Source organism: Caretta caretta, chromosome 4 (genome assembly GCF_965140235.1).
Source record: "Caretta caretta isolate rCarCar2 chromosome 4, rCarCar1.hap1, whole genome shotgun sequence".
Classification (NCBI taxonomy): Eukaryota; Metazoa; Chordata; order Testudines; family Cheloniidae; genus Caretta; species Caretta caretta.
The window spans coordinates 100,785,678-100,813,164 of record NC_134209.1 but is presented as its reverse complement, the minus strand read 5'-3'; the positions used below and the strand labels follow the sequence as shown (position 1 = coordinate 100,813,164).

The 27,487-nt window shown below is 40.7% G+C and overlaps 1 protein-coding gene across 6 annotated transcripts in view; it reads right to left on the bottom strand.

Annotated features, from left to right (window-relative positions):
• The window catches only part of LNX1 (ligand of numb-protein X 1), a 374,186-nt gene that overhangs the window by 285,377 nt on the left and 61,322 nt on the right, over positions 1 to 27,487 (bottom strand). Inside the window, exon 3 of one of the 6 annotated variants that reach the window (XM_075127920.1) lies at positions 4,589 to 4,636. The exons of the other annotated variants lie outside the window; for them this stretch is intronic. The gene's annotated coding sequence lies outside the window, so the exon portion shown is untranslated. The remainder of the gene's footprint in view (positions 1 to 4,588; positions 4,637 to 27,487) is intronic. 6 annotated transcript variants of the gene reach the window in all.

Here is a 27,487-nt window from a genome sequence, read left to right as displayed (position 1 = left end):
GGGCTACCACAGAATTCAGTGTAAACCCTGCAAGAGCCTCCAAAAGCAAAATCTGCAGTGTGTCAGAGGTAATAATGTTATTCATCATCCCCCCACCCCACCCCAATATAGAAACTTAATTAGCTTAACATAGATTCTATCCTTAAAATCCATTTTCCTTTCATAATGCGGACGCTTCCTTGGTGGATCGTTGGCAGCGGGAATCAAATCTGGGACCTCTTGAGCTCATGTATAAGCCTCAACTGCCTGAGCTAAGAGATTCATCTCTATTGACAAGCCTGCTACAGCCTTGGTTAATCTCTAGCTTTCCTAGCCACCACTAGAGAGGGACAGAGTGCCACACAGAGCAGACATGGGTTACACTTTTACCCACAAAACTGTGCATTTATTTTAAAAGCTCACTTCTTTCTCACTCGCTCTCTCTTTTTTTTTTTTATTAAAGTATACATCAGGTGCATTTATTTCTGGAACTTCTTTTCCTGTTGGCCATTGCGTTATTGTAACATATCAAGGAAAAGTCTGGTGGGAATCAAGAATCCTGCAGATTGATAAGAGGAGCAAGTTTTATTAAAAGCAAACTGTAAACTTTTGTACTATAAAGAAACACTTTGATTTAGCAGGTCTAACACAAGGTGTCAGCAGACAAGTTGGAAGGCCTTTGGGAATCTTAGTGGCCTCAAAAGTTATTTCTGGTTTTATTATTTGGTTTCTCATATCCAGATATGATATGATATCCAGATCTCTCATATTATTTGAGGTGCTCATATCCAGATATGTTGACATGGCTTCTAATTTTGCCCCAGGCTGATTGTGCAAGTTTAGTACAAACATTACAAATAGTCAGTGTTCTCAGTGTTTTAGCAGAAACCTCAATAAACCTTATAGAAAAGGTGACCTCAGAAATAACCTTTAATTTATTGTCTGCGGATGGATCATAAAAATGTATTTGGTGCCAAATCCTGCAGCAAGCTGATGCACATTTATTTATCCAAGATAAAATGGGTGGCATTTAATAAAAATATTCTTGTCCTTCAAGAAAATATGTTTTTTTCCAATAGGGAGAGAGCTCAGAACCAGAACTTCAGATCAGCAAATTCATTAATTTTGGGTAGGGGGAAATGGTAATTAATTTATATAGATTTATACACTACATAAAAGGCTCCAGGTATGATTACAATCTATGAAAAATACAACCATTCCACTCCAACAAAAATAAATGCACAAAATACAAGCCAAGAAAAGAAAACCCCACTCCCATCCACAAATCACAGCTCTCGAGGCACAAATCTGCACCCTCAGCACATCCCTTCCTTCTCAAAACCTGGGGAAAAAGAGGTGGGCTTTGATGCAAGCCCTGAAGATCTACAGATTTGGGTAATTTCAGACCAAGCATGTATGGAGTACATCCAAATCTAGATTTTGCAATGGACCTCTGTCTTTAAGATAGAGCATTTCCTTAAACTGAGTCTTCTATGCAAGCTCAATTTCAAATGTTATAGATCTATCTTATTAAATGAAAGCCTCGTTTTTGTCCAAACCAAATAAAGATGCTAGTCCCCACTGAGGACGTCTATAAATCCATTCCCAATTTCCCCTTTCAAACTACAGCCATGTTTTGTACTAACTAGGTCTTGAAGAGTTTGGTTAGGACTTTTTTTTTTTCTTCTTTTTTAAAGATGAGAAGGATTTTTTTTTCCATCCTGGGTGAAGTGAAAATCAGATGAATTGATTTTGAGGAGAATTTAACCCTAAAAACTGAATTTCCTCTTTTGTTGGTTTTAAGCAGATTTTTCACGTTATTGCTGACCTTTCCAAGGAAGTCTCACACTTTCAGGAAGAACCCAAGCATCGAAAATGTTAGCCAAAAAAAAGTATGTTTCAACACGACATGAATATATCCTATAAATGAAACTTAAGTAGAGAGGGTACTAGCAGCCACCTGCTAGAATTACTTCTGCTCTTGACAATTACATAGAAACAACATTTTCAGCTTTTCCATACTTATTCATTAGTGTTAAAAAAAACTGAAGTGATTTTTACAATAGCTGTGCACTTATATTTACTGTTGAACTAATACGTCAATATTTGGCAGTGTTTTCACAATATTTTTGAAGAGCTCTGTATAGCTCAAAAGCTTATACCTTCCACCAACAGAAGATGGAGTAAAAGATATTACCTCACCTACCTTGTCTCTCTAATATTTCACATTTTTTAGGGGAATTACTGTTGCAGAGAGAGGTTATTTCATTAATCTTCACCCACTTTTGGAAAAATGTTTACATTTCAGATTTCTATTTAAATTTTGTTCTTAAATGTTAAAACCAAAAAATAAATTACCACCTACCCCAGCAGTGGTGAAAATGTTCTCTGTGGGTCAGATGCAGGCCATAACATTCCACAATTTGGCCTGTAGACCCTCATCAGTCATTAAAAGATGCAGCCAATGGAAACTACCGATCCCAGCATGCATTGCAACTAGGCTGCTGCAATGAAGGTGGGGTACGCAATGCTGTGACCTATTACTTCCTTGGGCCATGTATGTATTTAAGATGTGAATGCCTGTAATCCATTCCATTTTATTCAGGTTTGATTTGCTCCCTGGGGCTCCTGGCCCATGTAATCTTCAAAGGGGGCACTATGACCTTCTGCATGTGAAATAATTTCAAGAGAGGTAATGCACTCCCAGTCTACAAAATAACAGTGCACTGTAGAAACTTTAATGAGTGCAAAAAAGTATTGTTTAATACCAGTGCAGTTCAAATAAAGTACTGTTTTAATTCCATGTTGCATTGAGGATAAAAACCTGCTGTAAGACTTCAGAACAAAGTTCAGCTGCATCAGATCATACAAATCACCTCTAAAATGCTTTCTGTTAAAAGCATTACTGCTTATTATTTATTTGTTAAAAGTCAACAGCATCTCAGGGTGGTACAAGGCACAAAATATGAATTCCATGCCCCTAGGAGATCGCAATCTAAACAGGAGAGAGAGAGAGAGAGATACACAAATGCTTTTGTGCAATAGATTTATACACACAGATGTGAAGCCTGGGATAACCAAAGTCTAAACTAATAATATAATCCTTCAGGCTGGATGTTTTGCTACACAGCATACATGTGTAATAGAAAGCTACTAGACATAACCACAGTTTATGTTTTAAAATGAAACATGACTTTTATTACATTAATACTGCCTTACCTCCAATCTGCCTTCTTAGGATAATATTAACTTTTGAAGCTATTGGATGTGATTTTCAAAAGCACCTAAGTGGTTTAGGACCATAAATGCCACCAAGTCAATGGGTCTTGTGCTTCTAATTCACTTAGGCATTTTTGACAATCCCACCCATGTTTACTGTCCTGATAGAAGAAATGCTTCCTTTTTAACATAAAGCACTGTATGTATTGATGTAGACTACAATGTTCAGAGAAGCATTAAGGGATTCAGTGCACAACTTCCATTGAATTTCACACAGAAAACAGATGCAAATATTTCCATACAAAAGTGTGCCAAGCACAAAATGCAGTACACAGTGTAAGATTCAGCATCATAATACTATTTTTGTTCTTCCAGATAGGACTAAGTTTGTTTTAATTTTAAGCAGGGATATTTTGCTTTCTATATATTTGGGGGGGGGGTGTCCTGGCACAATATGATCAGCACTGTCTCTGTTTCCATTTCAGAGTAATTAATTAGCTGCACCCGCTGTCTCATATGTTTATAGTTTCCTACCCTATTCTGAGTGAAAAATGGATATACAAACCCATAGGCTTGACCTAAACTGACCTAACATTTGATTGCCTACATCCCAGTTCATGGGTGAGAGCCTGTGTTGACTTCCATGGTCCTCAGCACAGCTTGTAATTGATTTCTATTTGACCTGCAGTGTTTAATTTTGTTCAACAAGGAGCTCCTAGATCATCTTTGTTATCTGGTAAGATCAGTGCACCATATGCACACATAGGTCCACAGGGGTCTCAGACAGCTGTAGCTTTAGTGAGGGACCACCAAGAGCCATCTCAGAGGCTGTCCATTTTGAAAGCAGAGTCTATGCTTCCATGCTCTATCAGAGGGAGGCACAATAAAGTTTTCAAAGGATTTCCTGAAACTCTGAGCTTTACTTTGGAATCAAAGTTTAATGTCAAGCTGCTCATTTATTTCAAAGCCACAAGAAAAAAATTACTTAAGTCTAATTAACAGGAAATAGGTCTTTAGCCTTTTGTTTGACAAGTATTTATAAAAACTACTTCTATTCTATTTTCAAGACAGAATGCAGCGTGACAATAGAGCAGACTGCAGAGTGGTAACACCCATGTTATGATTTTCAATGTATATATTGTACTTAAATAGTGCCACAAATATAATAAAAGCTGGAATATAAAACACCTAATTAGTAAGGAATCTAGAATAACTGACACATCTTAGTAAGTCACATTGTGAGTTTCCTTCCATGTTTTGGGAATCTATTCTCTCAGTGCACACTTTGGAATTCATTTATGCTTACTGACTCACAAACATACACTCATTTCTGTAACTATACACAATGCAAGTCTCTACACTCTGATTCACTGCTGTCATCAGAACTCACCCAATGACTTGCGCAACAAACGTGGACCATCTCCGCTTTAGCTTCATCCTGCCAACAGAAGAAGAAACACTGCTGTTTCTAAACAACCATTTTAAGACCAGTTGTATCCCCACTCCATGTAGTTATTAAACAGTTCAGAGCATCAATACCATCTATTCAAGAGTGCTTCCTGTTAGCTGATTAATAATTATACAGTAATCTCAGTACCTCATCCTCTGGCCTCTGCTTTTGTGTGGCCTGGTAATTGGTTTGTTACCCTATAAACAGGAAGCACACTCAATTATCTAAATAAACTCTAGTGTAAATAATTCACTACTAAGTTAATGAGTAGGAAGATGGCCAATAGTAGAAAGTATTACATGCAAGAGAACAGATTTTATGAGAGCCAAAACATGTTGGTATTATTGTGAACTTCAGTAATGTCTGAAACTACTTTAAGGGGAAAAACACCTGCCAAAAATGAAAAACTAGATTTAGATTTTTCTCGCACGTACGCACAGAGACTCAGCCCTCACATAGCTCCACTGAAGGCAGTAGAGAGATAATCATTCAATACATTTGCAGTTAAGTGTTGTGCCACCTCTTCTTCTCTCAACAGCCAGTTTTACACAATAATGCTGTTGAATAATTCCTGTCAAATTGTCAACCTTTCGTCCCTCTTCCAAAACTCCCTGAAGTCTCTAGTTTTAGGTTTGGTTACTAACACTGAACTTGTTCAAATAAGCAATGTTATTTTAGTTCTCAAATTGAGTTTTATTTTATCCAGACGTTGATCATCATACCACTATCTTTATTTAGAGCAACATTCTGTAGAGTACCTAGCCTTTAAGTCATTTTTACTTGAATTCACCACTCTCTTTTTTAAAATGACTGTGTTTGACATAAAACACTAGTTGGCTTCAAAATTGTGGCTTCCCTGTCTTTGGCAAACTGTCCACTCACTTATTCCATCCTCTTCTAATGGAACTTCTGGAACCACTTAAAGACCATTAAGATACTACCAGCTTCAAGTAAAAATGATACTTGAGTGAATTAATGCATTTTGGAAGACTGAAGAATGTCTATTTCATAAGACAGTAAGTACATCATAATCTAATACCTACACCCTTCAAACAAGGCTTTATATTTTTTTTTAAGATTATCCACAAGAAAGTGTTGATGTTTAAATCCATGCTTGTAAATTTTATCTAGATTTTAATTTTTTTTTGCCTGTGTTAGCTTGTTTTACAAAGCAAAAAAGTTACTTTCATGAGTAAGATGCATTTATTGGATAAGGTTAGTTACCACACACACTATTTTATATATTTCTAATGTAGTATATGTATCTATATACACACACATACATAAATAGACACATACAGTGTAATATAGTATACATAAGGGCCAGGTGCTAGCTTAAACCAGAATAGCTCCATGAAATAAATGGAGCTATACCTATTTAGGCCAGATGAGCCCAGGGATTCTTGGATTTATATTTAAACCAATACAAACTAATAAAATACCCTAAAGTCATTGTTTAGTGTTGAGCTTCTTGAAAATAAGGCCTGAAAATATTTTTTCTGTTTGTTTCTCAACTTGTCTTTGAGTTATGTCCCCAAACGGGTTGCTGAGAAATTAAATAATTCATCTAGAGAGAGGGAGCTGGATTCCTGTGTGAAGAAAAAAAAAGAAGTGTTCTTTAGATTGCAAATTTGGACAAAAATGCTTTGGAAGTTCATTTTACAGTGATATATGGAAAATACAATTTGGAAGTGAGTCAGTTTGCCTAAAATAGACACGAAATCAGCCAAAATTGATCACTTTGGAAAAGTAGCTCCATCTGCTCAGCACCAAGGCAGAGTAGGTGTGTCTATGCAAATATGGTCTGCTCTTGGAGTCTTCTCCCCAGTTTGTCATTAGATGTCAGGGCAGAACTCATCCAGACTCTTCTTACATGTCCTAACATATTACCTTCTGGGGAAGACATTTAGTTTAGTTACATAAACCATCAACCACTCTCATACATTAAGAAAATTAAATTAAGAACATACCATTAACCCTCTGGTACCTGGTGTTTATACAGTACACCACATAGCTGGAACATGGCATATAAATCCTGATTTCCTATCACTCCATGAATTAGAATTTGAAGTACAACCTTCTTCTTCCTCGTGTGGGATGGAGTGTAAGAAACTGAGTCCTGATGGGAGAGGATTTGAACCAGAATAGGAGTAAAGCTTCTATCTAGTTATAACTAACTACAGATGGTTCTTGTTACCATAGATTTGAGTATTATTTTGCTGTATGGAGAGAGAATCCCAAAACCACTATGAGGAATGAGTGGGTGTGAATGTGGTATTTGTTTTCTTCTTGTGACAAATCACATCTTTGAATTTTCAGGTATTTTTCCTCTCTCTCTAGGTAGCTAAAACAATAATTGCAATCCTATGATAGCTGAACTGCAGACATTGCAAATACAAATCCAGAAAGACTTAGGGATAGGCTAGGTAAGGACCAATTGAATCTACCCAGAACATTATGAAAATAAAGGTTTCCACCTCTGCATCAGTGTAAATCAGGAATAACGCTATTGAAAGGAGCCAAGTTACACTAGTACAAAACCTGTGTGAGAAGAGAATTGGACCTATTTGTTACTGCTGTATATAGGTCTGAACAGACATCTAGTGCTGTGTTCACACACCGCCCCGGGGTGCACTGACATTGTCAAAGCTACCACTCAGCTGCCACCTAATGCTGTAGGCACCTACAACCCCTAGGCACCAATGTGTCTGCTGGTCAGCAAGTGCTGATGCTGTCCCACAGCTGGCAAGCTGCTTAGAGCCCTTGCCGAAGCCCCAGAAATGGGATTCTCAAACTACGTGGGGCCATGCCTATCTTGGCATTGGAACCAGATACTGACACATGCTCAGAGCACACCTAACTCCCGTCACCTGACAGTCCCTGTGTCAGTAAGATCAGAGGCAAGCCATGGATATGCGAGAGTGTTCTGCTGCCACTCTGCCTTACACAGCCAGGAGCACCAAGATATGGAGGAGCAGTACTTGTGGCACCTTAGAGACTAACAAATTTATTTGAGCATAAGCTTTCGTGAGCTACAGCTCACTTCATCGAATGCAGGAAGAAATCCAAGCCAGCGTTTCACCCTGTGATTTGGGGGCGTGTGTCATAAATATAAAGGGAAGGGTAGCTTATGCTCAGATAAATTTGTTAGTCTCTAAGGTGCCACAAGTACGCCTTTTCTTTTTGCGAACAGAGACTAACACGGCTGCTACTCTGAAACCTGAAGATATGGAGGGTGAGCATGAGAGAGGTATCAAGCAGGAGAGAGATGGTTTCAACTGCTAGGGCGTGGGTTACCCACAGGGTACATCTACACAGCCCACAGCAGTGAGTCTCCCAGCTTAGGTCGACAGACTTGGACTTGCAGATCTCAGGCTGCTGCACTAAAAATACTTGTGTAGATGATGCTCTGAAGCCTCGGGATGGGGGTTGGCTTCAGCGCCCGAGAAACAATAGGTACACAGCTGTTTTTAGCACAGAAGCACAAGTCTGTTGACCTGGACTGGGAGGCTCATTGCAGGGGGCTGGGTAGACATACCCTGCGTGACTTACCTGGCTTAGGTGCCTAAATCCAGGAGAGGATTCTCAAAGGACAGTGCAGAGCAGAGCCCATCTGTCCTATCAGCCAGGTGCACCTGGTCAGCCACTTAGGGTCCTAAGCCCCTCTCCTCTTTCCACCCATCTCTTTGGCATTTCACTCCTGGTTAGTTTAGACAACTCCCCACTGAGCTGGCTGGCTTCTCAAAATCCCTTCCTTAGGCACTTAACTCTCCCCATGCACTGGCTGGGGATCTGGGACCCTATCTTGGTGCTGAAATTTCCACTGGGCACCAGGCTATCTAGGGCTCAGGCATTGCAATGTTGAGCAAAACAATGCCTAAGTACCTTCTGCTCTTTCCCCGATCAGGATTCAGTACCCTATAGTCCCCCCAAATTTATTTTCCCTCAGTTTCTCATTGCTCCTACCCCTTTTTTGCTGCAGCTGCCTGGGGACCTGCTAGTGGCGTAGAGCCATTGTAGCAGTTCCTATGCCACCGCCCCATCCTATGATCTGTTTACAGGGTGTGGTCAGCAAAGGAGGTGAAACCAAAGCATCCCTTCATGTCAGTGATAGAACTGCTCCTCTTGAGGCCATGAGTAGCAGGACAAGTTAGAGCAGCCCTGGGGTGGCGTGCAGAGTGTCAATAAGGAAGAGTAGTAAGAGACATCGGCAGGGTTGACCTTGAAGATCTGCATAAGGAACTACTACATGATATGGTAGTTGAGAGGAAGCCAGTGGAGGAATCCAAAGTGAGGAGAAATGTAACTTGGTCAGAATGAGGTGCCAGGAAAAAATGTTCAGCAGCACCCTTTTGAGTGGACTGAACCAGTCATCACATTCATGATCAATGCCAACCATCTTGACAGGAAACCCCAAATGCACTGAATTAATTACATCTCTAACATTTTCCTGCTGTACAAATCGCTTTGGACAATTGGACACAAAGCTTAAACAAAACAAGAACTAGGCAGGCTACAGTCACTGCTTTTAAATTAATTTCATATTGTAATAGTGGCATCGCTGGGCCCTCCTTGCTTCTTCCCCTGCTGTGCCCACAGACCAGCCGGAGACCTCTGCACTGGTGCAGTCACCCATGCTCTTTATTTACAGTATCTATTCCCATCACCTTCTAGCTACAAAACAGCTTCAATGTTACAGCCTCAGGGACTGCTAGCTCCTGCAGCCAGCAGAGACAAGCTCCCACTCACTCTAATTCTTTAGCTCCTCCCTTTCCTGCCCCCCCCCGGGCTTCTTTCCTGCCAGCCTTTATGTAGCCCCTGGCTAACGAGGCCGCAGCTGTTCCCCATTTGCCAATCAGGCCTGGGCTTACTCAGCCAGCTCCAATCAAGAAAGGGGAATTGAAGCAGTCACAGGCCCACCGACAACAATTCCGGGCCCCAGGGTAGAACAGTCAGTGGGCCCCCACGCACGCACAAACCACGCCCATGCGGACACGGTCCATCTGACATTTGGGCGGCACTGCACCTGCACTGGCTGGTGCCCAGCAACCTGCCGGCTGCACTGCTGGGTGAGCTCTTCCAGCCCGACCAGGACTTCCCCATGCCCTCCTAGTAGAGTTGCCAACTGTCTAATTGCGTACACCTGAAGATCCTTGCCCTGAAGACCTTTGTCCCGCCCCTTCCCTGAGGCCACATCCCTGTCCTGCCCCTTCTGAGGCCCTGGCCCCTGCTCACTCCATTCCCCTCCCTCTGTCACTTGCTCTCCCCCACCCTCACTCACTTTCACCAGGCTGGGACAGGAGGTTGGGGTGCGTGACGGGGGTGCAGGCTCTGGGAGAGAGAGAGAGAGAGTTTGGGTGCAGGAGAGGGTGTGGGGGTCTAGGCTGGGGCAGGGGTGCAGGAGTGGGGCAGGGGGTTGCTGCTTACCTCGGGCAGCTCCCGAAAGCTACTGGCACACCCCTCTGGCAGTGGCTCCTAGACGGAGGATGGTGGGGATGTCTCCACTTGCCACTGCCTGCAGGCACCGTCCCTGCAGCTCCCAGCCAACAGGAGCTGCAGAGTTGGCGCTCGGGGTGGGGGCAGTGTGCGGAGACCTCCTGACGCTCCCCCGGGGCTGGCCACTTCTGGGAGTGATACGGAGTGAGGGCGAGCAGGAAGCCTGCCTTAGCTCTTCTGTGTTGCTGGCAGCAGTGGCCAGGAACCCCTGGGCCCTTTTAAATCACCCGGATCCCTGAGCAATTGCCCCCTTTGCGCCCCCCCCCTCCCCGCCCCGGGCCTGTGTACAGCCCTTCCTGCAAGTGCTAAGCAAGGAGAATTGTTGTTGAAAGTTAATGGAAAATCGGTAACAAGAAAAATACTTCTCTTTCCTAGTAATGTCAAAATTATGAATCACTGAAGAAAAAGGAGGGCTGGTGATGAGGCTAGACAAATAACAGAATACACTAAAACTGAAGAAAACTAATAGCAAAAGGAATGAAAGCAGTGAACTTGGTAATGAGAAACTCCCAGGTGGTTGATTGCCAGTTAGAAATGTTGGAAAACCAAATGTGCACCAGAAATATTAGTGCTAGGAACCCCTTCAGGAAAAGGATATACAGACCCAATTGAATTGATGGAGAATTTATTACAGAGACCTTGTAACTAAATACTAAAAACGTTCTCTGTTGACGGGCCAGAGTTCCCTGACTCAATGAGAAGACTTCATAATCACCCTAGCAAGGTAATAATGTGGTTGTCTCTTTTGCAGACATCCGGGACAACAGTAGTGCTTATTGCAGCCAGGAAGACAGGAAACATGCTCTACAAGAATGCAGAACTGTTATTTCTCCAAATTTGAGACTAACTATGCAAAATGGCCCGCAAAACTTGGCAGAATTTAAGAGAGCATTCATGAGTGAAGAAACTGATGCCAAAATACAATACCCCACTATACTGCAGGTGGGTTATAGAAGCAAAATATATCTTGTAGGACAAAGAATCTTTCACAAAATTACTAGACAAACTCAGAGCTTAATTCAGCATTCATACCAAGCACAGAACACCTTCTGGGACTACTGGCAGATTTGTGCAAGGCTCAATCTCTGTGTACAAAATAATGCTTAACTGAGACGACAAATAGACCTTCCACTGAGATGAAATATTTGGAGTACTATTATTGCTGAAGCCCAAACTCAGTGTTTATATCTTATTGCTTAATTGGCTAGAGTAAGCCCAGAGATCACTCTCTGATCACTGATAGTTGTATTCCTGCATAGGTTCTTTTTCTTATAGTTGTACAATCCGTTCTGAGTTTAGCTTGAAAAAAGTTTGACTTTTTAAAAACGTCTTCATATATATTTGAATGCAACTGTTCACAATGAGCTGCAGATCCCAAACCTTGGAAGTATTCATAGACAGAATGGTACTGGTATTTCCATGGTCAAATCTCTTTGCAAACTCACAGGTAAGATTCAGTTTCACACACCATCACATAGAGTTCAGAGAGGTTTCATGATAGATAGAAAGACTGGTCCCGTGATCAGGACACTAATCTAGGACTTGGGAAATGAGGGTTCAAGTCCCTGCTCCACAGCAGACTTCCTGTGAGACCCTGGGCAAATCACTTGGTCTTTTTGTGCCTCAGTTACTCATCTGTAAAATGGGGATAATATTACTTCCTCTTAGGACAATAAATACACTAGCTACTGTACTGCCATGTGATATGACCTTTCCAAATGAACTCAGTTTGAAATGCACTTGTGAACAACTGTCTCAAACAACAGTCAAAGGTATCCTGATCAAGCACAATTTTAGATAAGGAATATTATGCTTTAATGCTCTTTTAACTGTAATTAGGAAGAAAAAGAAACATAGGGCAGAATTTAAGTGAGTTGTGCATAACTATAGATACACATTTGCACATTACTAACTTATTTGTTATTTATTTACCTACCTACATGTGCATATTTGGTATTTGTGAACAAATGTGGCCAATTAGACACCTAACTGGCTAAGCGCATGTGCAAATGCCTAATTTACATATACTGATCAACTAAGAAGTCGGAAGCACACAAATGTATGACCACAACTGCACCTAACTTTCAGAATCTGACCCATGATGTTATTGTTAATATCAGCATTCTGGAAGTGATCTATCTACAGTGGAAGTTTACTTTTCCCTAAAACCAAGGGTCAGATGGGGGAGGGGGGAGAAAGAGCAGTGGACTGCTCAGGCTCCACCCACAGAATCAAGATGTTCACAATCCCAGTGTAGCTGAACATGAGCGTTTAAAATTATCAACAGAGAAACAGCTTATAATGTTGATGTTTAAGTGGTCCTAGTTAGGCTGCAATGTTACCACCCAATTTAGGTGATGTGGTGGTTCCTATATCTCAGAATTATTCTTTCAGGCTACCTGTCTACAGTCAGTTGGAAAGAACACTGTATCCATTCATACTCTGAAGCTTGTTTCACAAATCAGAGTGAGAAACATCTGTCAGTTTGAAAATGAAAGCTGAAGTTTTTCAGAAACTGCAGGGTCCACAAGAAAAGTGAGGTATAAAAGTGGCCAGTCCCATCTCAGATCAACCATTGTCTAAGACCAGATAAGCGGATAAGATACTCCAGCAATAAGAATTACTAGCTCTATTGTAGGTCACTACACTTTTGTTGTAAATCTTTTAGATCCTTAAAAACTAGGGCTGTCAAGCGATTAAAAAAATTAATCTGGATTAATCGCCTGATTAAATCAGACTGTTACACAATAATAGAATACCACTTATTTAAATATTTTTGAATGTTTTCCACATTTTCAAATATATTGATTTCAATTACAACACAGAATACAAAGTGTACAATGCTCATATTTATTTTTGATTACAAGTATTTCCACTTTAAAAAAACAAAAGAAATAGTATATTTCAATTCACCAAATACAAGTACTATAGTGCAATCTCTCTATTGTGAAATTACAACTTACAAATGTAGGTTTTTTTGTTACATAACTGCACTCAAAACAAAAACAATGTAAAACTTTAGAGCCTACAAGTCCACTCAGTCCTACTTCTTGTTCAGCTAATCGCTCAAACAAGTTTGTTTACATTTGCAGGAGATAATGCTGCCTACTTCTTGTTTACGTCACCTGAAAAGTGAGAACAGGCATTCATATGGCACTATTGTAGTCGGCGTCACAAGATATTTACGTGCCAGATGCATTAAAGGTTCATATGACCCTTCATGCTTCAACCACCATTCCAGAGGAAATGCATCCATGCAAATGGCAGGTTCAGCTCAATAACGATCCAAAGCAGTGCAGCCCGATGCATGTTCATTTTAGCATCCGAGTCAGATGCTACCAACAGAAGGTTGATTTTCTTTTTTGGTAGTTCGGGTTCTGTAGTTTCCACATCAGAGAGTGTTGCTCTTTTAAGACTTCTGAAAGCATGCTCCACACCTCATCCCTCTTAGATTTTGGAAGGTACTTCAGGTTCTTAAACCTTGGGTTGAGTGCTGTATCTTTAGAAATCTCACATTGGTACCTTCTTTGCATTTTGTCAAATCTGCAGAGAAAGTGTTCTTAAAATGAACAACATGTGCTGGGTCATCATCTGATACTGCTATAACATGAAATATATGGCAGAATGTGCGTAAAACAGAGCAGGGAACATACAATTCTCTCCCAAGGAGTTCGATCACAAATTTAATTACTGCATTTTTTTAAAACGAGCGTCATCAGCATGGAAGCATGTCCTCTGGAATGGTGCCCAAAGCATGAAGAGGCATACGAATGTTTAGCATACCTGGCAAGTAAATACTGTGCAGTGCTGGCTACAAAAGTGCCATGCAAATGCCTGTTCTCACTTTCTGGTGACATTGCACTCCAAAAACAAAACATTTATATAACAAAAAAAAACAACACACACACCTACATTTGTAAATTGCACTTACACGACAAAGACTGCACTACAGTAACTAGTATGAGGCAAATTGAAAAACAATATTTGTTTTGTTTATCATTTTTACAGTGCAAATATTTGTAATAAAAATAAACACTTTGTATTGTGTTGTAATTTAAATCAGTAAATATGAAAATGCAGAAAAACATCCAAAATATGTAATACATTTCAATTGGTATTCTATTGTTTAACAGTGCGATTAATCATGATTAATATTTTTAAATCGTAATTAATTTTTTTGAGTAAAGCATGTGAATTAACTGAAATTACCTGTGATATATGCCATCATGTGCCAGCAATGCCCCTCTGTCATGTACATTGGCCAAACCGGACCAATCTCTACGCAAAAGAATAAATGGACACAAATCTGACATCAGGAATCATAACATTCAAAAACTGGTAGGAGAACACTTCAACCTCTCTGGCCACTCAGTAAAAGACTTAAGGGTGGCAATTCTGCAACAAAAAAGCTTCAAAAACAGACTCCAGCAAGAAACTGCTGAGCTTGAATTAATATGCAAACTAGATACCATTAACTTGGGTTTGAATAGAGACTGGGAGTGGCTGGATCATTACACATATTGAATCTATTTCCCTAAGTTAAGTATCCTCACACCTTCTTGTCAACTCTCTAAATGGGCCATCTTGATTATCACTACAAACGTTTTTTTTCTCCTGCTGATAACAGCTCATCGTAATTAATTAGCCTTTTACAGTTTGTGTGGTAAATTCCCGTGTGTGTGTGTGTGTGTGTGTGTGTGTGTTCCATTCAATGCATCTGATGAAGTGGGCTGTAGCCCACGAAAGCTTATGCTCTAATAAATGTTAGTCTCTAAAGGTGCCACAAGTACTCCTCATTTTTTTTGCGATTGACAGCCCTATTAAAAACATTTTCAGTATACTGTTTCCTTCTGAGCATAATGTCTATAAAGATAAAATCGACTTCTTGGGGAGAAAGGAGCGTATATCAAAGCTATTATGGCAGCACAGGACCATATTACAAAAATTAATATATATTTGGAGACTTTTCCCTAGATGAACAAACTATTAATAATGCAGCAGCCTGTCAATTAGAATTACTAAGAGATGCATCACAAACAGGTCAATGTGTCCAGATACCTCAAACATGTCAAATTCCATTACTAATGTTTTAGTATCAATCCTTCTCTGATTGCTTTTTTCAGTCCACTTCATACTGGTCAGTTTCCTTTTGGGTAAAAACTTTCTTGCAGTTAGTTATTGCATATGGACAAGCATGAATAAAGTGCTCAATACACACTGAAAGTAGTAAGGCGAATGACAAAAGCTATGGTGTAAATTACAACATAATTGAAGATCTCAGGTACACATAAACTTGCAGTCTCATTTCCCAAAACCTTGATCTTCTCCCTTGTTTTCTAGTTTATATGCCAAAAATTTGATATTACGTCACCCACTATACAAACTGGTACATGGAACAGCGCCAGAGCAGCATTAATTTATATTACTATTTTCACCTAAATCTTAATTAGGTTATTCTTTCAGAGAGCACAAATCTTTGTGTGTATGTTGCTCCTGCTGCAGAGGGCCTGCATAGCAGCCTTTCTGATTTTGCCCAATATCTGAAATCAAGGAATAATGACTTCTGCATCATCCCTTCCTCTCTCCACTCATGACTTGGAAATTTACCAGGATCCAGGGCAGAGGTCAGACAGGGAGAATAACTCGGGTGCAAGGCCAGACTACATGGCTGATGGTGGGAGACAGTTTGCTGAGGCCCGGATTGCAGAGGAGATGTGGTATGTTACAAGTTGAGGGTGGAATCAGAAAAATGTACATAAGGGGCAGAGATGAACAAACATCAGTTCTCAAGAGAAGGAGAGTTTTCTCTCTTCTGTAAAAGCTAGAGCCCACTTCTTTGTCAAGTAAACAAACAGGCTAAAATTAAAGCAAAGCTACATTTGCCACATACAAACAAAATTAGATATATGTTGAAAGTGACCTCCAATCAGCATTCCAAGCCAAATGCTTTCCCCCACAGAAATCAAGAAGTGTTAGTTGCTCCTTGTCATAGTTTGCCTACTGCTTAGGAAGCCATGCTTCCACGTAGCACAGCGTGACAGAATGTTAATGACAACGCGAAGAAAGCAAGCCACTGCCATCATTTCTGATGCAAGTCAAGATGAATACAAAGTAATGCTCAAATAAATTTGTTTAGTCTCTAAGGTGCCACAAGTACTCCTTTTCTTTTTAAAGTAATACTCTGTAGTTCTTCAATGGTGAAGAAGGTGCAATTAGAGCTAATTTGCCTCTCACCCCTCTCTAAGAATCTATACACTGCCACATGGAGGCTCTGGATTAGGAAGAGGCAAATTTCTATACACACCTAAAACCCCAAAATCATCATGATCAGTAGGCCAAACAATGAACTGGCATGGATAGGAACCATTCCCAATCAGTAAAAAGTATCAAAAGACCCTTAACAAATGCAGAAAAAGAAATTAAGGTTGTCAAAGTTCTTTAATTGGTAAGACAACGCTAATGATGAGAAAACTCCACAGGGATGCTCAACTGTGGTCAAAATGGGATTCTTTCAAAGTTAAGTCAACATGGCAGAGAAAAAGAATCCATATAACCTTAGGGGCTGGGGCCGTTACAGGCCAGTTCACTCACTGCTGGGAATCTCCTTTCAGTGCAGTTCTGGCAATGTGACACTCCTTTATTTCTCTGTACCCAGGCAGTCTCCTTTAGTCCTCAGCTCCACTGACGGTACACCTACAGCAACATTTCCCAAAGTGGGGGAGGGGGAACACAGGAGCAGTCAGGGAGCATGGAGAGGCAAAGAAGATGTATAAATTAAGATAGGAAGATCTTTAACAACGCATGGTAAGGCAGAAGGATGGCATGATTGGATTCATTTTCCTGAAAGGGGGACTCCGCTTTCAAAAAAAGTTTGGAACACACTGACCCAAAGGATCTCGCGGTATGCTGGAATGTAGTCTCCACTTCACATTTGTCTTATTTTTAAACATTTCTGTATGGCATCATTGTTGCCGAGAAACACTATATATGTTCCATTCTATGCATCTAATGAAGTGGGCTGTAGCCCACGAAAGCTTATGCTCTGATAAATTTGTTAGTCTCCAAGGTACCACAAGTCCTCCTGTTCTTTTTGCTAGTTGCACTGTCGCCCATTCTGAACAGTAGTACAATTCCTTACTGGTCCAGGCTAAAGTATCTGAATCTTGGCACATGAAGAGCCAGCTTGTTCCCCTTATCCCTTGTTTCAGCACCACAAAGGGACAACTGCAACAATGTTTGTGGGGGCAAAAGGTTTCAGCTAATGGAAATGGAGCCATCAGGATCCACAGACTGAGTAGCTGCAGCAGTCCCGCCACCTATTTCCCAGCCAGTCCTGCTCATTCCCTACTGATGCCTGCTGTCTCCCTCTGTGACAAATTCAGGTATAAAATGTACATTGCTGACACCAATTAAGTGCTATAGTGTGAGCTCAGCCAGCAATCGGCAGGGAGCTTATCTGCTAAAGTTTGCAGGTTTAATGTGGCTTCTTCGACAGAATTACTAAAATGCCAGCAAACAAATAGCTGCAATAAAAACAAAGCATATATGATACCTATTATGAGTGTTCATAAAGAATATATCCCTATTGCAACAGAATGGTAGTGGTGCTTATAGATGTAATGCCCCCACCTCCCCCACACACCCCTAATGCCAAAAATAAAAATATATCATTAAAATTACCTATTAACAATCAGAGGGGAAAATTTTCAAGAGCCTCTTTGAGGACTCTACTTTTGTGTGCACAAAGTTGAGCATATGCTTGCATGTGCCTGCACTTCCTTGCTGGTGCAAACACTAATGCTTATAATCAGTCATGTGCTGGACTATTAAAAGCATACACTCAATGGCTGCTCCTGCAAAGCATACAGTTTTATGCACATACAGAATCTAAAGATTTACCTCAGGATATACAGTTCTTTTTTTCAATAATAAAACTCTATGCTGACCATAAGATATGGCCCATGTCTCTTTTCTCCTTTCTTCTGATGCTACAGGCCCCCTCAGTGTATCATCTGTGGAATAAACTCAGTTCCACTTTTTCCAGGAAAGGAGTTTGTTTCTTCGGCTATTTTACTGTCCATTTTCTCACAGGCAGTTTCTTCCACCTGGACAGGTTTCGCTCTCTCCCCCCTCAATTGCCACTCTGAGACTACACCTGCCCCTCTTTGTAAGTTCTGAAACTAAGAGCAGGCTCATGCATGTTCATCTGCTTGCTTTCAGTAGCCTAGCAAAGCCTCACTTTACAAAGTCACTCCAGAAAAAACGGATGCACTGAAGTGCAGAGCCTCTGAACTTTGATGGGATAAAGCGGATTTTATTTTCAGTGCTCCCAGAAGCACGTCAGAGAGGGCTAACAGTTATGTCAAAGCCATTGATCTAGCTGTGACTCTGCTCTTACGTATCAGGCAGCATACAGCTCTGACATGTGACGCTTGACATTATAAAAACGATCTAAACTATAATATTACAGTCATGAAATGTCACAGAAGAAAAAAAATCAAATCTTATTCCACAAAATTAGTGCATTTTATGAATGTGGAAGTTTTGCAACAGTATAAGAAGGGAGTATTTTTAATATAATCCCTGTGCTATTCTGGCTGAATAGCAGAGCATTTTCCCCAAGAGCAGTAAGGTAATATTACAATTTCAAATACAAATTTAATGCTCTGTTTGTAAGTAATCATTGCACTGCTATGAATACACAATTTAAGTTGCACAATTAAATAAGTAAATAATGTATCATCAATATTCAAACGATCCAGTATTTAAATACACTTTGTGAATCATGCAAATAGATACCTTTAAGACACAGGTGAAATTGTGGAAAAGCAGCATCACTTGCCCCATAACCTCAGCCGTGCAGAACACAATGCCATCCACAGCCTCAGAAACAACTCTGACATCATAATCTAAAAGGCTGACAAAGGAGGTGCTGTTGTCATCATGAATAGGTCGGAATATGAACAAGAGGCTGCTAGGCAGCTCTCCAACACCACTTTCTACAAGCTATTACCCTCTGATCCCACTGAGGGTTACCAAAAGAAACTACAGCATTTGCTCAAGAAACTCCCTGAAAAAGCACAAGAACAAATCCGCATAGACACACCCCTGGAACCCCGACCTGGGGTATTCTGTCTGCTACCCAAGATCCATAAACCTGGAAATCCTGGGCGCCCCATCATCTCAGGCATTGGCACCCTGACAGCAGGATTATCTGGCTATGTAGACTCCCTCTTCAGGCCCTACGCTACCAGCACTCCCAGCTATCTTCGAGACACCACTGACTTCCTGAGGAAACTGCAGTCCATCGGTGATCTTCCTGATAACACCATCCTGGCCACTATGGATGTAGAAGCCCTCTACACCAACATTCCACACAAAGATGGACTACAAGCCGTCAAGAACACTATCCCCGATAATGTCAGGGCAAACCTGGTGGCTGAACTTTGTGACTTTGTCCTCACCCATAACTATTTCACATTTGGGGACAACGTATACCTTCAAATCAGCGGCACTGCTATGGGTACCCGCATGGCCCCACAGTATGCCAACATTTTTATGGCTGACTTAGAACAACGCTTCCTCAGCTCTCGTCCCCTAATGCCCCTACTCTACTTGCGCTATATTGATGACATCTTCATCATCTGGACCCATGGAAAAGAAGCCCTTGAGGAATTCCACCATGATTTCAACAATTTCCATCCCACCGTCAACCTCTGCCTGGACCAGTCCACACAAGAGATCTACTTCCTGGACACTACAGTGCTAATAAGCGATGGTCACATAAACACCACCCTATACTGGAAACCTACTGACCACTATTCCTACCTTTCACCCAGACCACACCACACGATCCATTGTCTACAGCCAAGCTCTGCGATACAACCGCATTTGCTCCAACCCCCCAGACAGAGACAAACACCTACAAGATCTCTATCAAGCGTTCTTACAACTACAATACCCACCTGCTGAAGTGAAGAAACTGGTTGACAGAGCCTGAAGAGTACCCAGAAGTCACCTACTACAGGACAGGCCCAACAAAGAAAATAACAGAACGCCACTAGCCGTCACCTTCAGCCCCCAACTAAAACCTCTCCAATGCATTATCAAGGATCTACAACCTGTCCTGAAGGACGACCCATCACTCTCACAAATCTTGGGAGACAGGCCAGTCCTTGCCTACAGACAGCCCCCCAACCTGAAGCAAATACTCACCAGCAACCACACACCACACAACAGAACCACTAACCCAGGAACCTATCCTTGCAACAAAGCCCGTTGCCAACTGTGCCCACATATCTATTCAGGGCCATCACAGGGCCTAATAACATCAGCCACACTATCAGAGGCTCATTCACCTGCACATCTACCAATGTGATATATGCCATCATGTGTCAGCAATGCCCCTCTGCCATGTACATTGGGCAAACTGGACAGTCTCTATGTAAAAGAATAAATGGACACAAATCAGATGTCAAGAATTATAACATTCATAAACCAGTCGGAGAACACTTCAATCTCTCTCTGGTCACTTGATTTCTGATCTCAAAGTGACTATCCTTCAACAAAAAAAACTTTGAAAACAGACTCCAACAAAAGACTGCTGAATTGGAATTAATTTGCAAATTGGATACAATTAACTTAGGCTTGAATAGAGACTGGGAGTGGTTGAGTCATTATGCTAAGTAAAATTCTTCCTCCCCCTCCCCCCACAACTGTTCCTCAGACGTTCTTGTTAACTCCTGGAAATGTGCTGGAAATGGCCCACCTTGATTATCACTTCAAAAGGTTTTCTCTCCCCCCCCCACCCCACTCTCCTGCTGGTAATAGCTCATCTTAAGTGATCACTCTCCTTACAATGTGTATTTTTTCATGGTCTGTGTGTATATAAAATCTCCTCACTGTACTTCCCACTTTATGCATCCGATGAAGTGAGCTGTAGCTCACGAAAGCTTATGCTCAAATAAATTGGTTAGTCTCTAAGGTGCCACAAGTACTCCTTTTCTTTAAGACACAGACATTCAGGGCAGTCACTCAGGATTGGGCACAATGCTGCCTTAATGCTCTAGTACTATTCTAACTCTATACGCAGGCTCTCTCTCACATAACTATTAGCATAGTTTTACCAACTTTCCATGTAACCCACCAGACCAACAGTTCTTTGCCTTTCATGCACAGTGTTACCAAGGTCACAAATGACTATACTGTATGTCAAACCAAGTACATGTGTTTGGGTTAGGAAGAAAACGGGAAAAAGTGGAATCAGATTCGGAGACTTGAACAGCTTTAAAGATGCAATCATCATAAGAACAGGCATAGTGGGTCAGACTGAAGGTCCCTCTAGCCCAATATCCTGTCTTCCTACAGTGGCCAATGCCAGGTGCCCCAGAGAGAATCAACAGAACAGGTAAATCATCAAGTGATCAATCCCCTGTTACCCATTCCCAGCTTCTGGCAGGATTGTATTTTCCATTAGTACATTAAAATACAATAGTACATTAAAATATTTAATAAGAGCTGTCATTGCACAACACAGCTCTTAAAGAGCTCATACACAGATCTGTATCCCTTTACACAAAACTCTACAAAATAAGATACTACCTTGGAATGCATAAATCTGATCTTAGAAGGAACAGGTGGGAAAATAAATCCCGAGCAGTGGATGAGCATACTGGACCAGATCCTGGACCGTGCACTTCGCACAGTTCACAGCACAAAAAGGAGAAAAGATGGCTTTAAGCCCCGGGGCTGTTTAGGCACCAATCCAATCTCCAGTGTTAAGTGGAACAGCCTCAGGGCTGCTCTACTCTTCACTTGCAGTCAATAGCCTTTAAAAGGGTTATTCCAGAAGCAGCAACACCGCAATTACACTTCCCTTCCCATGGCCACACCTATACTCTGGAAGCTGGGGGAAGCTGCATGAGGGAATCCTTCAAACTGCAGATGTGCCAGGTTGATCTGCACAAAGTGATGGTAAACAGGCACAAAACAGGTGCAGTGCAGCAGAGAATCTGAGTCATTGCAGTCTATGTCAACCTCTGTGAGTATGATAGCTAACACTGGGCAGAACCAACTTCTTAAACCTGCCAGGCTGGCAATGGGAAAGAAAGCAATATAGCTCACTGTTAGTGGAGAGTAGGAACATTATTTTACAGAGCTTAAAGAATTTTGTGAATTCCTCATTTTCCCTCACAGTCACATAAAACCACCACCCTGTGGTAGACGTAATGACTTTTTCTTTGGAAAAGCGATTTGATCAGCAATAAGGTAATTGTTACCAACCAGTAGATGGGATTGTAAACAAAACAAAAAACCACCAACCACCTGAGCTTATCAGAGTCCTGTCTTCACACAGCTTCTACAGTTGTTTTCATGGCTGGAGCTGCATGAGTGGCAAATTATATGTACCATTTTGCCAGTGCAGACACAGCCCAGGAGACAAGTCATCTTAACAATACATTTTCAACCATGTATCCAAGACTTCCCTGAAATATACAGTGCTCTCTGCTCCTCAATTCCATTGGACAGCTGTGGAATGGCAACTACCGCGAACCTAGGTTTATACCTGGAACTAATGTGACATTGTTGTGGAAATGCTTGAGGAAATTAAGGTTGCTTTCAGTCCGGGGATGAAAATGGGGCTGGATGTAGCAGGAAGCAGAGGGGCAAGACAAATCAAGTGTTGGTTTATTGGCTTGCATGCTTTATTGTGCCATCATTTCTAAGCTTCTAGCTTCAGATGTCAGCAGCAGGTGACTTGCTTGCTGAGTGATTATTAAGGACAGTGTACCACAGTGCAATGCTGTAGAAAGTTAAAAATGGCCCTTTCCTCAACGTAATATCAAAACACCAGGAAAGCATTGGAGAATTGTGACCAGGGTGTTTCAAGCAGACAAGCACAGGATGAAATAAGAAACTATAGTGTCTCAGAAGATGACAGTAAACATTTCAGAGGTTGTTTTTTGTAAGTGAAATGAAGGATGGAGGTGATGACACACAGAGTTAAGACAGACCTATCAACATTCCTTGTAAAGCATATGGCCCAGTAACTGTTCACTGACTGATCTTGCTGTGTGCCATTGCCCATTATTGTACCAGCATTCTGACTGGCTTTTCATCAGAGACCACTGAGTCTGCCTAATATGTAATGTGTTTTATGATATGGATTATAGCCTTCGAAGTCTTGGACTGGATTTCCTCAGATTTCACAACCATCATATCATGAATTCTTTTCAGTCTGGCTCTCCACTAGTGCAAAACCCAACAGCTCTGACCACAGTCCCCTCTGTTTCTTTAGTTTAAATTATTTAGAGATGAAAGAAACAATCTAAACCCAACACCATAATTGTTACATGTGCAACCCCTTGGAAACTTTAAATGCTGAAAACAGAGAGTGGTGAGGCATTGAGGAAAATACATGAGCCAGGTCCTGACTGGATTTGCGAGTCACACCTTATGTAAACGTTTTCTCACTTTTCTGTCTGCTGACATGTTCGAAGCCTGACTAGAAAATCTGGTTGGTCAGATGGAGTGACTTGCTGTTAGTTGTTCCGAGAGGTGTTCAGTGAGTTAGCATGTTAAATTTTGCTGTGTGTAAAGTTGTTTTCCAGGGACGCTACAACTTTGTACTTTTCATTTGCATCTAAAGCAGTTCATGGATATTGCAATGAATAAAGAAAAATATTCAGAACTCAGGAGTATAGGTATTCAGATCCCAGCTAAGAATCAGTAGTTAAGTCTGGCAGATTCTGTATTTCTTTGAGAAAGTCAGCTAAACAAGTGACCTTTTAAAAAAAAAAGGCATCTGTTTTAGTTTTATTAATTTTGTTTTGGTATATCAGCAGGACACAAGAGTGTTAAAGCTGGTACAAAACAGTAGCCTACCATCCAGCAGGGCAGACCCAAATGTGCTAGGTGTCAGTTTCAAGATAAATACGGTAATTTGTTGAAGTAAAATTTAGCTTCCTGGATGAACCCCCCTCCCCCACCTCATTTGGGAGACTATTAACAGCCATGTGGCAGCCATGCCCTGCTGGGACTGGTGGTGATTGAAATGTGTTCGAACAATGGTCAAGGGAGGATGGTAGGGGATGAAAGGAGGAGAGACAGAAATCTTCAATCAAAAAGCTTGTGTCTTACCTAACTACCCCAGCGTCTGTGACAATTTGCAGCAGGGCAGACTACCACCACGGGAAGGGAAAACATCCCATTTCAACTGAAGTCTCTGGTCATCCTTATAGGGGCTAACGCAGTTAACTACTTGACTATTTTCTCTCGTTTATTGCTTAGTTTGCAGCACATCTATGGCCCATATATAAGATTAGACAGTTTTAAGGTTTGATAAGAAAAGATCAAATTAAGCATCTGGGGACCTATAGCAGTGGGATGACTACTAAGAAGTTTTAAAACTCCACTCATTTTCATTTTAAAGATTAGAGTAGCTTTCCTTTTTATGTGACTAGAGAGATCTAGGAGTGTCTATGTTTTGCTAACTCTATGTTTACTGACATATAGACGCTCCCCAGCTTATGCAAGACCCGACTTACCCAAATTCACACTTACGGAAAAAGTTCCATAAGCCAGAAATAGGATTTTTGAGTTGCTGAAATTTTTGCGTAATGTACAGGTATACATTTCCGACTTACGCAAAATTCAAGTTACGCAAAGCTTTCCGGAACGGAACGATTGTATAAGTCGAGGGGTGTCTGTATAAGAAGGCGAGTTCCTTATAAGGTGTACAGTTGGCCACTGGGCACACAAATACATTAATTAATGGAAGAGCTTTTAGTTCTGTCCCAGCTTCCATAACAGGAATTTTAGAAAGGCAATAGAATTTACCATATAACTTTTAAACAGCCAAGGTATAACCCTTCCAGAAACTATGATTATACACTGAAGATGATAAATGAAGTGTGTGCACTCACACACCCCTACCTGCACCATCTGGTCGCATCGTCTAGGTGACGGGGGATTTGAAATTGCTGGAAATATTATGCATTTAAATTAGTGAGGTTTGAGATTTTACCTTAAGATTTAAGCTAAATATTGTTGCCTTAGCAACACTTAATGAAAACAACCAAACAAACTGCGAGGCAGATCTGTTTTCCTTCTTTAATTAATCCCAATCTCAGACCTTGAAGACCTTTCTGACAACTGTTTTAAGGCAACATCATTTATCTTGAGTACTAGATGCCCAGTTAATGGTCTTCACAATATCTAACTCTTTCGCAAGGTCTGTACCCCCACCATTGATAAAATTTAACAATCTGGGATCTGGCTGAAATCTGCCAATGCCATCACAAGTGTAACTGCATACTCAAGAGAGGGAAATCAAAGAAAACCCTACAGGGAATGCTAGGACAGCACCATATGGATTTTTAAATTAATGGATTTTAGTGGTAAATTGACCCTCATACTTTGACATATGTACAGTAATACATGCCAACGTAACACTGTTTATCAACTTCTGTGTATAGCAGGACTGAGTTACCAGGTTGCACTATTATGATTGCTTTATCTTGTTGTGTCAGACAGGCAGTCAACAAAATCACTTGTCATGTGTGACCTTGTGAACAAAAACAGAAATATCTTTTTCTGCAAAGCTTTACTAGGCATTATGCTATGAAGTGGCAGTACAGCATTCCATATTCAAAAATTAATGGGGATTATTTGTTTATATTTGAAAGCTGTAATGCCAAATAATGTTCTCAAAACAATTTTAAAAAAAGTAAAATAATGAAACTGGTGATACAATTATTCAGATCATAAACCTACAGTGAAAATATTTCACAAGGTAAAAATACACAAACATTTACAGTTTTGGATGTATCATTAAATACCCTTTTAGTGTAGGCATTTAGCTATTAAATGCCTACTTCCAACTGGACAACTGGAAAACTAAGCAAGGAACTATAGTAACTTGATTTTACAAGATATGTCACAAACCAAGTGGAGCCTTTTATGCTGTATCTCGTTACATTTCTGTCCAGAGAATCATATCATGATGTGTGCAGATAGTTAAAGTACTTAGAAAACAGTAATGTATTACAAATTATTAGTTACTAGATCTAGACAATAATTAGCCACTGAAATATCAAATATCCAAAACACAAGACCTGGTAGTATGGGGGACTTTAAATACCCAGACATCCTTTGGAAAAGTAATACAGCAAAACACAAACTTTCCAGTAAGTTCTTGGAATATACCGGGGACAACTTTTTGTTTCAGAAAGTGGAGGAGTAACCAGGGGGATAGCCATTTTAGACTTGATTCTGATCAACACAGAAGAATTGGTAATGAATTGGTAGGTGGAAGGGAATTTTGGGTAAAAGTGATCACCAAGTGATAGATTTCTAAGGAAAGGAAGGAGTGAGAGCAGCAGAACAAGGGCAATAGACTCAAAAACGCAGACTTTAAACTCAGAACTGGCAATGTAAAGTCGCATAGGGAAAAAAGATCTAAAAGAAAAAAGGTGTTCATGCAGTTTCTCAAAGAAATATTAAAAGCATAATTGCAAGCTATCCCAATACAAAGGAAAGATAGCATTCTTCCTAAGAAGCCAATGTGTCTTCATCAGTAGCTCTTTAATTACTTGAAAATAAAAAAGGAATCCTACAAAAGTGGAAACATGGACAAATTGCTAAGGAGGAGTACAGAAGAACAACATAAGCATGTAGGAACAAAATCAGAAAGGCTAAGACACAAAATGAGTTACACCAGGAAAGGGACATAAAAGGCAAGAAGAAGAGGTTCTTTAAATTCATTAGGAGCAAGTCAAAGGAGAGTGTAGGTCCTCTACTTAGTGGGGAAGGAGAGCTAAGAAACGACATCAAGACGACTGAGGTATTTAATGCCTATTTTGCTTCAGTCTTCACTAAAAGGTTCATGGTGAACAGATGCTCAGTACAATATTAAACAACAACAAGAGGAAAGATATGCAAACCAAAACAGGGAAAGAACAGATTGAAGGATATTTGAGTTAGATGTTTTCAAGTCAGCAGGGCCTGATGAAGTCATCCTAGGATACTTAAAGAACTAGCTGAAGCAATCTCAAAACCATTAGCAGTTATCTTTAGGAACTCTGGGAGGACAGGTGAGGTCCCAGGAGACTGGAGAAAGGCAAACATGGTACCCATCTTTAAAGAGTGGAACAAAGAAGACCCAGGGAATTATACCTTAAAAGACATTGCAATAAATTATGAAATAATCAATTTGCAAGCACCCAGAGGGTAACAGGGTGATTAGAAACAGCCAGATTGGATTTCTCAACAACTACTCATGCCAATCCAACCTAATTTCCTTCTTTCACAGGGTCACTGCCCCAGTGGATGGGGCGGAGAGAA